Source organism: Triticum urartu, chromosome 7 (assembly GCF_003073215.2).
Source record: "Triticum urartu cultivar G1812 chromosome 7, Tu2.1, whole genome shotgun sequence".
NCBI lineage: Eukaryota > Viridiplantae > Streptophyta > Magnoliopsida > Poales > Poaceae > Triticum > Triticum urartu.
The window spans coordinates 67638142-67650898 of record NC_053028.1 but is presented as its reverse complement, the minus strand read 5'-3'; the positions used below and the strand labels follow the sequence as shown (position 1 = coordinate 67650898).

At 41.9% G+C, this 12757-nt stretch overlaps 1 pseudogene; it reads right to left on the bottom strand.

Annotated features, from left to right (window-relative positions):
* LOC125518375 overlaps positions 1 to 12689 on the bottom strand; it is a 36241-nt pseudogene extending 23552 nt beyond the window's left edge.
* Positions 12690 to 12757: the final 68 nt, after the last annotated feature.

Sequence of the window (12757 nt, the reverse complement as noted above, 5' to 3'; positions counted from 1 at the left end):
CCAAAATCTTTGATCATCTCATCAAAGCATACATTCCAACTCCGAGATGCTTACTCCAGTCCTTAGAAGGATTGCTGGAGCTTTGCATACTTATTAGCATCTTTCAGGATTGACAAAACCTTCCGGTTGTATCACATACAACCTTTCCTCAAGAAAATCTTCGAGGAAACAATGTTTTGACATCCTATCTGCAAGATTTCATAAATAATGCAGTGACTGCTAATATAATTCCAACAGACTCTTAGCATCGCTACGAGTGAGAAAATCTCACCGTAGTCAACTCCTTGAACTTGTCAGAAAACATCTTAACGACAAGTCGAGCTTTCTTAATGGTGACATTTACCATCATTGTCCGTCTTCCTTTTAAAATCCATCTACACTCAACAGCCTTACGACCATCAAGTAGTTCTTCCAAAGTATACACTTTGTTTTCATACATGGATCCTCTCTCGGATTATATGGCCTCAAGCCATTTATCGGAATCAAGGCCCACCATCGCTTCTCCATAGCTCGTAGGTTCATTGTTGTCTAGCAACATGACTTCCAAGACAGGATTACGTACCACTCTGAAGTAGTACGCATCCTTGTCATCCCACGAGGTTTGGTAGTGACTTGATTTGAAGTTTCATGATCACTATCATAAGCTTCCACTTCAATTGGCGTAGGTGCCACAGGAACAACTTCCTGTGCCCTGCCACACACTAATTGAAGAGACGGTTCAATAACCTCATCAAGTCTCCACCATCCTCCCACTCAATTCTTTCGAGAGAAACTTTTCCTCGAGAAAGGACCCGATTCTAGAAACAATCCCTTATTGCTTTCGGATCTGAGACAGGAGGTATACCCAACTGTTTTCGGTGTCCTATGAAGATGCATTTATCCGCTTTGGGTTCGAGCTTATCAGCCTGAAACTTTTCACATAAGCGTCGCAGCCCCAAACTTTTAAGAAATGACAGCTTAGGTTTCTCATAGTTCATACGGTGTCATCTCATCGGAATTACGTGGTGCCCTATTTAAAGTGAATGTGGTTGTCTTTAATGCCTAACCCATAAACTATCGTGGTAATTCGATAAGAGACATCATGGTATGCATCATATCCAATAGGGTGCAGTTATGATGTTCGGACACACCATCACACTATGGTGTTCCAGGCTGTATTAGTTGTGAAACAATTTCCACAATGTCTTAATTCTGTGCCAAACTTGTAATTCAGATATTCATCTCTATGATCATATCATAGATATTTTATCCTCTTGTCACGACGATCTTTCAACTTCACCCTGAAATTACTTGAACCTTTCAATAATTCAGACTCGTGATTCATCAAGTAAATATACTCAACATCTACTCAAATCATCTGTGAAGTAAGAACATAACGATATCCACTACATGCCTCGGCACTCATTGGACTGCACACATCAAAATGTATTACTTCCAACAAGTTGCTTTCTAGTTCCATTTTACTGAAACCGAGGCTTTCAGTCATCTTGCCCATGTGGTATGATTTGCATGCCTTAAGTGATTCAAAATCAAGTGAGTCCAAACGGTCCATTTGCATGGAGTTTCTTCATGCATACACACCAATAGACATGATTCGCATGTCTCAAACTTTTCAAAAATGAGTGAGTCCAAAGATCCATCAACATGGAGCTTCTTCATGCGTTTTATACCGATATGACTCAAATTGCAGTGCCACATTTGTGTGGTACTATCATTACTATCTTATACCTTTGGCATGAAAATGTGTATCACTACGATCGAGATTCAATAAACCATTCATTTTAGGTGTAAGACCATTGAAGGTATTATTCAAATAAACAGAGTAACCATTATTCTCCTTAAAAGAATAACCGTATTGCGATAGACATAATCCAATTATGTCTATGCTCAACACAAACACCAATCTCGATGGTAGAAGGAGCGTACGATACTTGATCATATCAACATTGGAAATACTTCCAACACATATCGTCAGCTCACCTTTAGCTAGTCTCTGTTTAATCCGTAACTTTTATTTCGAGTTACTAACCCTTAGCAACCGAACCGGTATCTAATACCCTGGTGCTACTAGGAGTACTAGTAAAGTACACAACAACACAATGTATATCCAATATACTTCTATCGACCTTGCCAGCCTTCTCATCTACCAAGTATCTAGGGTAATTCTGCTCCAGTGGCTGTTCCCCTTATTACAGAAGCACTCAGTCTCGGGTTTGGGTTCAACCTTGGGTTTCTTCACTAGAGCAGCAGCTGAATTGCCGTGTCATGAAGTATCCCTTCTTGCCCTTGCCCTTCTTGAAATTAGTGGTTTCACTAACCATCAACAATTGATGCTCCTTCTTGACTTCTACTTTCGCAGTGTCAAACATCGCGAATATCTCAAGGATCATCATATATGTCCCTGATATATTATAGTTCATCACGAAGCTCTAGCAGCTTGGTGGTAATGACTTCGGAGAAACATCATTATATCATCTGGAAGATCAACTCCCACTCGATTCAAATGATTGTTGTACTCAGACAATCTGAGCACAAGCTCAACAATTGAGCTTTTCTCCCTTAGTTTGCAGGCTAAGAAAAATCGTCGGAGGTCTTATACCTCTTGACGTGGGCACGAGCCTGAAATCCAAATTTCAGCCCTCGAAACATCTCATATGTTTCGCGACGTTTTAAAACGTCTTCGGTGCCTCCACTCTAAACCGTTTAACTGAACTATCACGTAGTTATCAAAATGTGTATGTCAGATGTTCGCAACATCCACAGACGACGTTCGAGGTTTAGCACACTGAGCGGTGCATTAAAGACATAAGCCTTCTATGAAGTAATGAGGACAATCCTCAGTTTACGGACCTAGTCCGCATAATTGCTACTATCAACTTTCAACTAATTTTTCTCTAGGAACATATCTAAACAGTAGAACTATAACATGAGCTACGACATAATTTGCAAAATCCTTTTGACTATGTTCAGGATAATTAAGTTCATCTTATGAACTCCCACTCAAATAGACATCCCTCTAGTCATCTAAGTGATTACATGATCCGAGTCAACTAGGCCGTGTCCGATCATCACGTGAGACGGACTAGCCAACGTCGGTGAACATCTTCATGTTGATCGTATCTTCTATACAACTCATGCTCGACCTTTCGGTCTTCTGTGTTCCGAGGCCATGTCTGTACATGATAGGCTCGTCAAGTTAACCCTAAGTGTTTCGCGTGTGTAAATCTGTCTTACACCCGTTGTATGTGAACGTAAGGATCTATCACACCCGATCATCACGTGGTGCTTCGAAACGACGAACTTTAGCAACGGTGCACAGTTAGGGGAGAACACTTCTTGAAATTGTTGTAAGGGATCATCTTATTTACTACCGTCGTTCTAAGTAAATAAGATGTATAAACATGATAAACATCACATGCAATCAAATAGTGACATGATATGGCCATCATCACTTTGCTCCTTTTGATCTCCATCTTCGGGGCTCCATGATCATCATCGTCACCGGCATGACACCATGATCTCCATCATCGTGTCTTCGTGAAGTTGTCACGCCAACTATTACTTCTACTACTACAGCTAACGGTTAGCAATAAGTAAAGTAATTACATGACGTTTATGTTGACACGCAGGTCATAAATAAATTAAGACAACTCCTATGGCTCCTGCCGGTTGTCATACTCATCGACATGCAAGTCGTGATTCCTATTACAAGAACATGATCAATCTCATACATCACATATATCATTCATCACATCCTTTTGGCCATATCACATCACAAAGCATACCCTGCAAAAACAAGTTAGACGTCCTCTAGTTGTTGTTTGCATGTTTTACGTGGCTGCTATGGGTTTCTAGCAAGAACGTTTCTTACCTACGCAAAACCACAACGTGATATGCCAATTGCTATTTACCCTTCATAAGGACCCTTTTCATCGAATCCGATCCGACTAAAGTAGGAGAGACAGACACCCGCTAGCCACCTTATGCAACTAGTGCATGTCAGTCGGTGGAACCTGTCTCACGTAAGAGTACGTGTAAGGTCGGTCCGGGCCGCTTCATCCCACGATGCCGCCGAATCAAGATAAGACTAGTAATGGCAAGAATATTGAACAAGATCTACGCCCACAACTACTTTGTGTTCTACTCGTGCATAGAATCTACGCAATAGACCTAGCTCATGATGCCACTGTTGGGGAATGTAGCAGAAATTCAAAATTTTCCTACGTGTCACCAAGATCTATCTATGGAGAGACCAGCAACGAGGGGAAGGAGAGTGCATCTACATACCCTTGTAGATCACTAAGCGGAAGAGTTCAAGTGAACGGGGTTGATGGAGTCGTACTCGTCATGATTCAAATCACCGATGACCAAGTGCCGAACGCACGGCACCTCCGCGTTCAACACACGTGCAGCCCGGTGACGTCTCCCACGCCTTGATCCAGCAAGGAGAGAGGGAGAGGTTGAGGAAGACTCCATCCAGCAGCAGCACAACAGCGTGGCAGTGATGGAGGAGCGTGGCAATCCTGCAGGGCTTCGCCAAGCACCACATAAGAGGAGGGAGAGAGAGATGCAGGGCTGCACCAGCGAGAGATCGAATCGCCTGTTGTGGGTAGCCCAATGCCTCAATATATATAGGGAAGGGGAGGGGCTGCGCCCCCTCTAGGGTTCCCACCCCCGGGGCAGGTGGCCCCACTTGGTGGACCCCCGGGACCCTCCCGGTGGTCCCGGTACATTACCGATAAACCCCGAAACTCTTCTGGTAACCAAAACAGGACTTCCCATATATAAATCTTTACCTCCGAACTATTCCAGAACTCCTCGTGACGTCCGAGATCTCATCCGGGACTCCGAACAACATTCGGTAACCACATACAAACTTCCTTTATAACCCTAGCGTCATCGAACCTTAAGTGTGTAGACCCTACGGGTTCGGGAGATATGCAGACATGACCGAGACGATCTCCGGTCAATAACCAACAGCGGGATCTGGATACCCATGTTGGCTCCCACATGTTCCACGATGATCTCATCGGATGAACCACGATGTCAAGGACTTAATCAATCCCGTATTCAATTCCCTTTGTCTATCGGTACGATACTTGCCCGAGATTCGATCGTCGGTATCCCGATACCTTGTTCAATCTCGTTACCGGCAAGTCTCTTTTACTCGTTCCGTAACACATCATCCTGTGATCAACTCCTTGATCACATTGTGCACATTATGATGATGTCCTACCGAGTGGGCCCAGAGATACCTCTCCGTCACACGGAGTGACAAATCCCCAGTCTCGATTCGTGCCAACCCAACAGACACTTTCGGAGATACCCGTAGTGTACCTTTATAGCCACCCAGTTACGTTGTGACGTTTGGCACACCCAAAGCACTCCTACGGTATCCGGGAGTTGCACAATCTCATGGTCTAAGGAAATGATACTTGACATTAGAAAAGCTTTAGCATACGAACTACACGATCTAGTGCTATGCTTAGGATTGGGTCTTGTCCATCACATCATTCTCCTAATGATGTGATCCCGTTATCAACGACATCCAATGTCCATGGTTAGGAAACCGTAACCATCTATTGATCAACGAGCTAGTCAACTAGAGGCTTACTAGGGACATGGTGTTGTCTATGTATCCACACATGTATCTGAGTTTCCTATCAATACAATTCTAGCATGGATAATAAACGATTATCATGAACAATGAAATATGATATAATAATAACTAATTTATTATTGCCTCTAGGGCATATTTCCAACAGTGCGTGCAGGCGCTGCGGGCCAAGGACCTGACCGAGATGTTCCCGGTGGTGGACGCAGAGGCGGCGCCCATGGAGGACGCCCCTCCACCACTGCTCCGACGCCATCCAAGTCTTCTTACCTTCAGTTTCTTCTTCTTCCCTTACCCTCCATGCCTTTGACTGAGATGTGATGTGGTTTCCTGCCATGAATGAGCAATTGTCGCCGGATGGATGTAGGACGACCGACCATGGATAAGCAGCAGCAGCACCCCCATGGTGAGCCCCTCCACCCATTTGTTCCCCTCTGCTTTCTGTGATGCTAGAGTTTGGCCTTGGTTCCATGGCTGATTACTTATTGTACGCCACATCGAGGACCGAGTGTTTGAGCTGATTTGTGTTGTTGGTGGTCATCTAGCTACTGATTTTCTGCTGCAAGTTAGAATGCCTACTGTTCTGTGCTGTAGAAGACTACTAAATTATCTAGTTTGCATCCCTTTGATGTCATGTATGCTACTGATTTGTTGCAGGTAATTAGAATATTGTAGATTCAGTACTAACATGGCATAATCCATTGGAATAAATTAGATGGGAATATATCTAGTTTGTTAGTATAAATCTGATTAGTATGTTTGCTGCCATTTTGTATAAATTAGATGGGAATAAATTAGATGGGCATAATCTATAACAAGCCCTAATTGAACGAATCAATCTGATTAGTATGTTTGTTGCCATTTTGTTAGTCTGCAGAAGCATATCTAGTTTGTTAGTCAGCCACTTTTTTGCTAGAACCATAAATCCTGATGCATGCTGATTATGGTCTGGTCTGTTAGATCTGTTCTGCTGTTGCTTAAAATTTGACTGGATTCTGAATGTGTATCTGCTGGTGTGTATCTGCTGTTGCCTGGATTCTGAATGAACATGTCAGTATACTATATACCCAAAAAACATGCTTATAGTTCTTTTCATTTCTATGATCAATTTAGTTAGAGTTACACATGTCAGTATACTATATACCAAAAAAATCCTAGCTAGTGAGAACATTTTTCACTCCATGAACACATACTGGTTAGTGTTAGTCATACTATTTATCTACATGGCATTTGATGTCAATTCTTGCTTATAAGTTATTGGATCACTCCATGAACACATTCTTATTCTTATATTTTCATTCTTATTCTTTGCACAGGTGAAGTGTGAATCCAAGGCCGAAGCTGTGAATCATATCAACAAAGAGGAGCATATTATGTGTTGTAATTGTACGCATGTCTGGGTTGTAGTATACTGAATTGTAATAGACTAATGTAGTCTTGTTTTGGACGAATTTCATTTGCTCTCTAGTCTGTTCAAAACAATGATTGTGTATGTGATTTGAATACCCGTGAAATGGAAACCTGACAAGAGGGTCCAAGTTATAATGGTTGTTTGACAAATTTCGAAATTTCTGACATGTGGGACATATTTTGAGATAAGCATGACATGTGGGGTTGGCTTACTAGTGGTACCCCAATGTATAATGGCTGAAACTAGAAAACTCAATGGACTAAAAAGGCTACGGCCCAAAAATAAAATGGCTTAAATGTTGGGCCTGGCCCATGTAGTTGACCAAAATTAATCAAGAAAAAATATGTAAAAGGCCGAATTGTTGGGCTAGGCCCATGTAGAAAATCAAATTGGACCGGGCTGAATCTTGTGCCACGTCAGATTGCCACGCTGGATGCCTACGTGGCCTGGGGAGGTTGCTAGTGACCAAAACGTCACAGTAGACGTATTTTGGTCATAAACGTCTTCGACCATTCCAGAAGAAAGGTCGCTATAGTCAGTTTATGACCGCCAGCTTTTGACCTTCTGTTTTTGGTCACAAAAATGTCGCACATAAAAAACCATGACCTTTCAGTGACCAATAGTGGTGGTCACAAGTTGACATATTTCTTGTAGTGTCTCTTTACTCGTTCTGTAATACATCATCCTGCAACTAACTCATTAGTTGCAATGCTTGCAAGACTTAAGTGATGTGCATTACCGAGAGGGCCCAGAGATACCTCTCCGACAATCAGAGTGACAAATCTTAATCTCGAAATACGCCAACCCAACAAGTACCTTCGGAGACACCTGTAGAGCACCTTTATACTCACCCATTTACGTTGTGACGTTTGGTGGCACACAAAGTGTTCCTCCGGTAAATGGGAGTTGCATAATCTCATAGTCATAGGAACATGTATAATGTTTCCGGTTAATACAATTCTAGCATGAATAATAAACATTTATCATGATATAAGGAAATAAATAATAGCTTTATTATTGCCTCTAGGGCATGTTTCCTTCACAAGAGACATCGTGGAAGTATTCGGAGGTCCAAAAGGCTTTTATAATAGTTGAAATATACGCTTTCAGATTTTCATGCCCCACTATTGTTCCCTCGTCCTGTTCAAGTTGTATGATCTTCTTCTTCCTATGTTTACCATTTGCAACCATAATGGAAGAACTGTGTGTTGTCGTCCCCTTGGACAACCTTAAGCGTTTTCGCACGCAACGCCCACTTGGCTTCCTCCTCTCTCAGAGAACACGTAGGCCTTGCTCAGCCTCGGACTTGGTTCGATGCTCATTAACAAAAAGAAGAGTGGTTTCAGCACTTTCTTTATCTAGTGCCTCAATGAAGTTGAGTTAGACGTTCTTTTTTCTGGCTTATTAAATCCCACATCTCCTGGCCCATCCTCTCAGAAATTGTCAGAGGTGTCTAATCTTATTCTGCCATCTCTCGACATGTGTCCTTCCTGTAATTGGCTTAGCCCATTCGCGTGCAATCATCTCCATAAATCCTTCTCGCTCAAACCAGCTTTGCTCGAAGGAGAAGATGTTTTTGTTTGCAACATGGGTAGCCTCTCCCGAATCTAAAGGAGTGTGTATGATCCGAGATCGCTCTTTGCATCGCATGAACCGACACCAACAGATATTTTTGTTCCCACTCCACACTAGCAAGTACCCTATCTAGCTTTTCATAAGTCGGAACAGGTAACGAGTTGGCCCATGTAAACTGTCTACCGGTGAGCTCAATTTCTCTCAAATTGAGGCTCTCGATAATCATGTTAAACATCATAGACCAACGTCCATTGAAATTGTCATTATTCTTTTCTTCTCTTCTCCGAATGATATTGAAATCTCCCCCGACTAGTAGTGGCAGATTTTCATCTCCACAAATCCTCACTAAATCGGCAAGAAAATCGGGTTTAAATTCAGGTTGCGCTGCCCCATATACCGCAACTAGCGACCATCGGAACCCATCCAATTTTGATCTCACCCAATGTGCATCATAAGTAAAAATCCTCAAAAATTGGAACCCAACTTCACTACTGATTCTTATCTTTTCATTTGAGCGTGTTACTTCCTCCAGATGCAAAATGAGCAGAGCAGGTAAGGCTCCAAGGATGCAGAGATCACTTTTCTTGATTCCCTTCACTGTAAGGCGTAACAGTTGGAGGTTTATGAGGGAGCTCACCCATGTCGGAACCTGCGAAATGGCTGAAGACCGGGTAATAAGTTTCTTGAGGGTCGGCCGGCACAAAGGTTCCTGTAAGAGGCTGCTCCCTCCATAAATAGTCAGGGAGCGGAGGTTCTGGGTGCCTAGCTTACACAGGGAAGAGAAGATAGCTTTGTTGCACTCCTCTTCAGCCACATATGCATCCTCAGTATCAACTTCAAAACGAAGGTCAAGCTGCAGATTTCTCAAATTCTTTAGTTGGCCAAGGCCCCATAGGAAGTCAAACGGCTGAATGGAGACCCTCACATCTTCCAACGTCTCCAGTGCTTGCATCTTTGCAATTCCATCAGGAAATTTAACATAATTATCAACAATTAGATGGGACAATTTTCCAAGATTAACAATAGACGTGGGTAATTCTTCTACACAAGTGTCACTTAGGTCCAGCATCTCTAAGAACCCCAAACGCCCGATTTGTTAAGGGAGTTTGCTTATTGTTGTAGTTTCAAGGTTCAAGTACCTCAGCTGGAACAACTTCACTATGTTTTCAAGATGATGTTCTTTCAGTGATTGGTCACTCAAGTCGAGAACACGCAGATGTCTGAACTCTGCCAAAGAAGGGATTTCCACAACACCTCTGACCACAATAAGTGATCGGACATGGGACAACACGAGACCTGTTGTTAGTACTGTTGAATTTCCTTCCTTGGCACCTTGGAGACAGAGTCGACGAACAACTTTGCTTTGGTTCTTAATTGTCAGAATGGGATCGCCAAGTAATGTAACGAAGTTTTCTTCTATAGACTTGGATATGATGAAATCAAGAATTGTATCATGAACTTGACAACTCTCCACCATGTCATATTCATTCGTCTCCACAGGTTGGATCAAACCCCTATTCAGTAGCTCATTAAAGCACATTTCTCCTAACTCATATGTTGTGTATCAGCCTTCTGTATGAATAAATCCTTCGGCAATCCATCTTTTTATCAGGCCCTTCTTCCCAATAGTAGAATCTTCTAGATATATGCTCAGATATAAGAGACAAGTTTTTAGATAAGGAGGCAGATCAAAGTAACTAAGCGACAATATCTTCATCACTCCTTCGATGCTAGGATTTCTTTCAAGTGCACGACCAATTGAATCTTTCACCTGATTCCATATATTTTCTTCTCTTCTTGTGTTAGCCAATAAACCAGATATAGCGACTATCGCCAAAGGTAACCCGTGGCATTTTTCCAATATCTGCTCTGAAACTTCTTGAAGGTATGAAGGACAATTTTCACCAGGCTTGAATAATCTTCTATGAAATAATTGCCTTGAGTGCACCATATCAAGAGGCCTTATATAATAAATATGACCACTAAATGTTGAACAACATGAATGAGCGACATTGTTCAAACGAGTAGTGGTGATTATTCTATTACTATAACTTGTAGTGGGGAATGCACACTTAATAATATCCCATGTGTCGATGTCCCATATATCATCATCAACAACAAAGTACCTGTACATGGATTAGAATATCTTTCAAATAAAGAATGTAGACATAGATAGACAGAATAAATGAAACACGTTAACATTGCCAACATGAAGAGGATAAATACAAAAGTATTAATAGGGCATATGTTAGAGACTTAATTCATGTGACCACATCCATGTTAATTAGTTTGGCACATTACCAAGAGACGGGGGATAAGAGATTGTTTAAACAACTGGCATGGAAGCAATTTTTTTAATGTGAGGCATGACACAGAAAAGATCAAAACTGGACAGTTAAGTTGAAAGACGTACAAGAGATGGATCAAAAGATGAATAATCATATATACTTAATTTGTGTGGAAGGGGCGCCGATCAGGTGGTCATAAGCAACAAGCAAGAATCTTGGTGTTGACCAGAAGATCCAGTGATACAAAATGAAAACAGTGTAAACTACATATATAATATATAGAAAAAAATATGTTTTAACTAGTACTGGCTGTGTGGGCCAATTGTGACTGTTGCCTTTTTATTTTCTTGTGTTACTGACTTTTAGAACCTTCTCCATCTTCATCAATGAAAAGGAGCAGCTGGCTGTCTTTTCGTCCAAAACTAATTTAGGCTCAGTTAAGCTAGTAAACTATAGCTTTATTGGAGTTAAATCACCGATGACGTATGGGCATGTAGGGCAACAATACTGGCAAAGGCCTAGTGGATCTCATCCGAGCTGGTCTCAATAGAGCATTGCACCTTTGAGAGGAGAGGAAGAGTGAATGGAGGCACAATGGAGCTGGTCTGAACAGGAAACAGACCCAGAGAAGGGAGAGGTGGAGGTGCAAAAAGAATGTGATGTGTGTGGCAGCCTTTGTGTGAAAACAAGGGTGACGTGGATGCTACACTTGCAAAACGAGCATCTAGATATCATCAAAATCACTGTCCAAACCATTCATGAGGTAAAGTGCTACAAACATTATAGGTCACACATAGTCAAGCCATATATAAGTCAACAAAAGGGATTAGCTATGTCTTGAATATCATAGTATATCAAACAAACTCCTAGGACAGGTTGTTCTCTGTACACTCTCCGTTCTATTTCTTTTGTTTAGAAAATCGACACGTTCTTTATTACAAACATTTGACCACTACTTTTTTTTACATATGGGGAAAGTATGAATATAGATGTTTTCATGGAACTTTTCAACAAATTCCACTAGTACAAATGATAGAGATTTATACATTCAAAGACAGAAGTGAAAGTGAAAAAAAAATGATAGAGATAGCATGCACCTTTTGTCGGCTAGAAAATTACTGATATTGATGATAACTTGTTGTACATTTGCTGCTTCCGTTTTAGAATATTCTTGATGGCTAACTTGACTATGAATAGTTCTCATGATATGTATCATGTCTGGATTTCGCGACACGGATAGGAAGGCCGAACAGTCAAATTTTCCTTTGAGGTCTTGGTACACTTGGTATGCAAGAGTTGTCTTGCCTGTTCCTCCGGATCCAACAATGGAGACTACCTTCAATGGCTCTTCTGCAGAAGTGCGTCCATCCTCTTGAGTCAACAGTTTGATTATCTCAGCCTTAGGTTCGTCAATTCCCACCAATTTTGAGGCATGCTCAAAGATAGTAAGAGCTCGAGGGTCAACAGTTGCATTCTTGGAGTTGGAGATAGCCACACCAGTCCTGTATCTTCCATTCCTGTCACCCACCTCAATGATTTGTTTCTTCAGATCTTGGATATCTCTGCCACTCCGACGGCGGAAGTTCAACATCCCCAATTTCCAAAATGAGTTTTTGATTTTCTCAATGAAGCCATCTGGCTTTTCATCTTTGTCATCAACACTTTGCATGAAGTCGTCGATGGCATTCTCCATGTCATAAGAAAGCTCCCGGACTTCATTCATCCATACTTTATCCTGCGCATCAGGATCCTCCACCTCGGACATCTTGAGGAGAAAAGTCTCCATGGCGGCGAGCTCATGAGTGAGAGACTTGATCTCCTTGCGCACACCCTTGAACCGCCTGTACTCATCGCCGAGCAGAGTTCCCA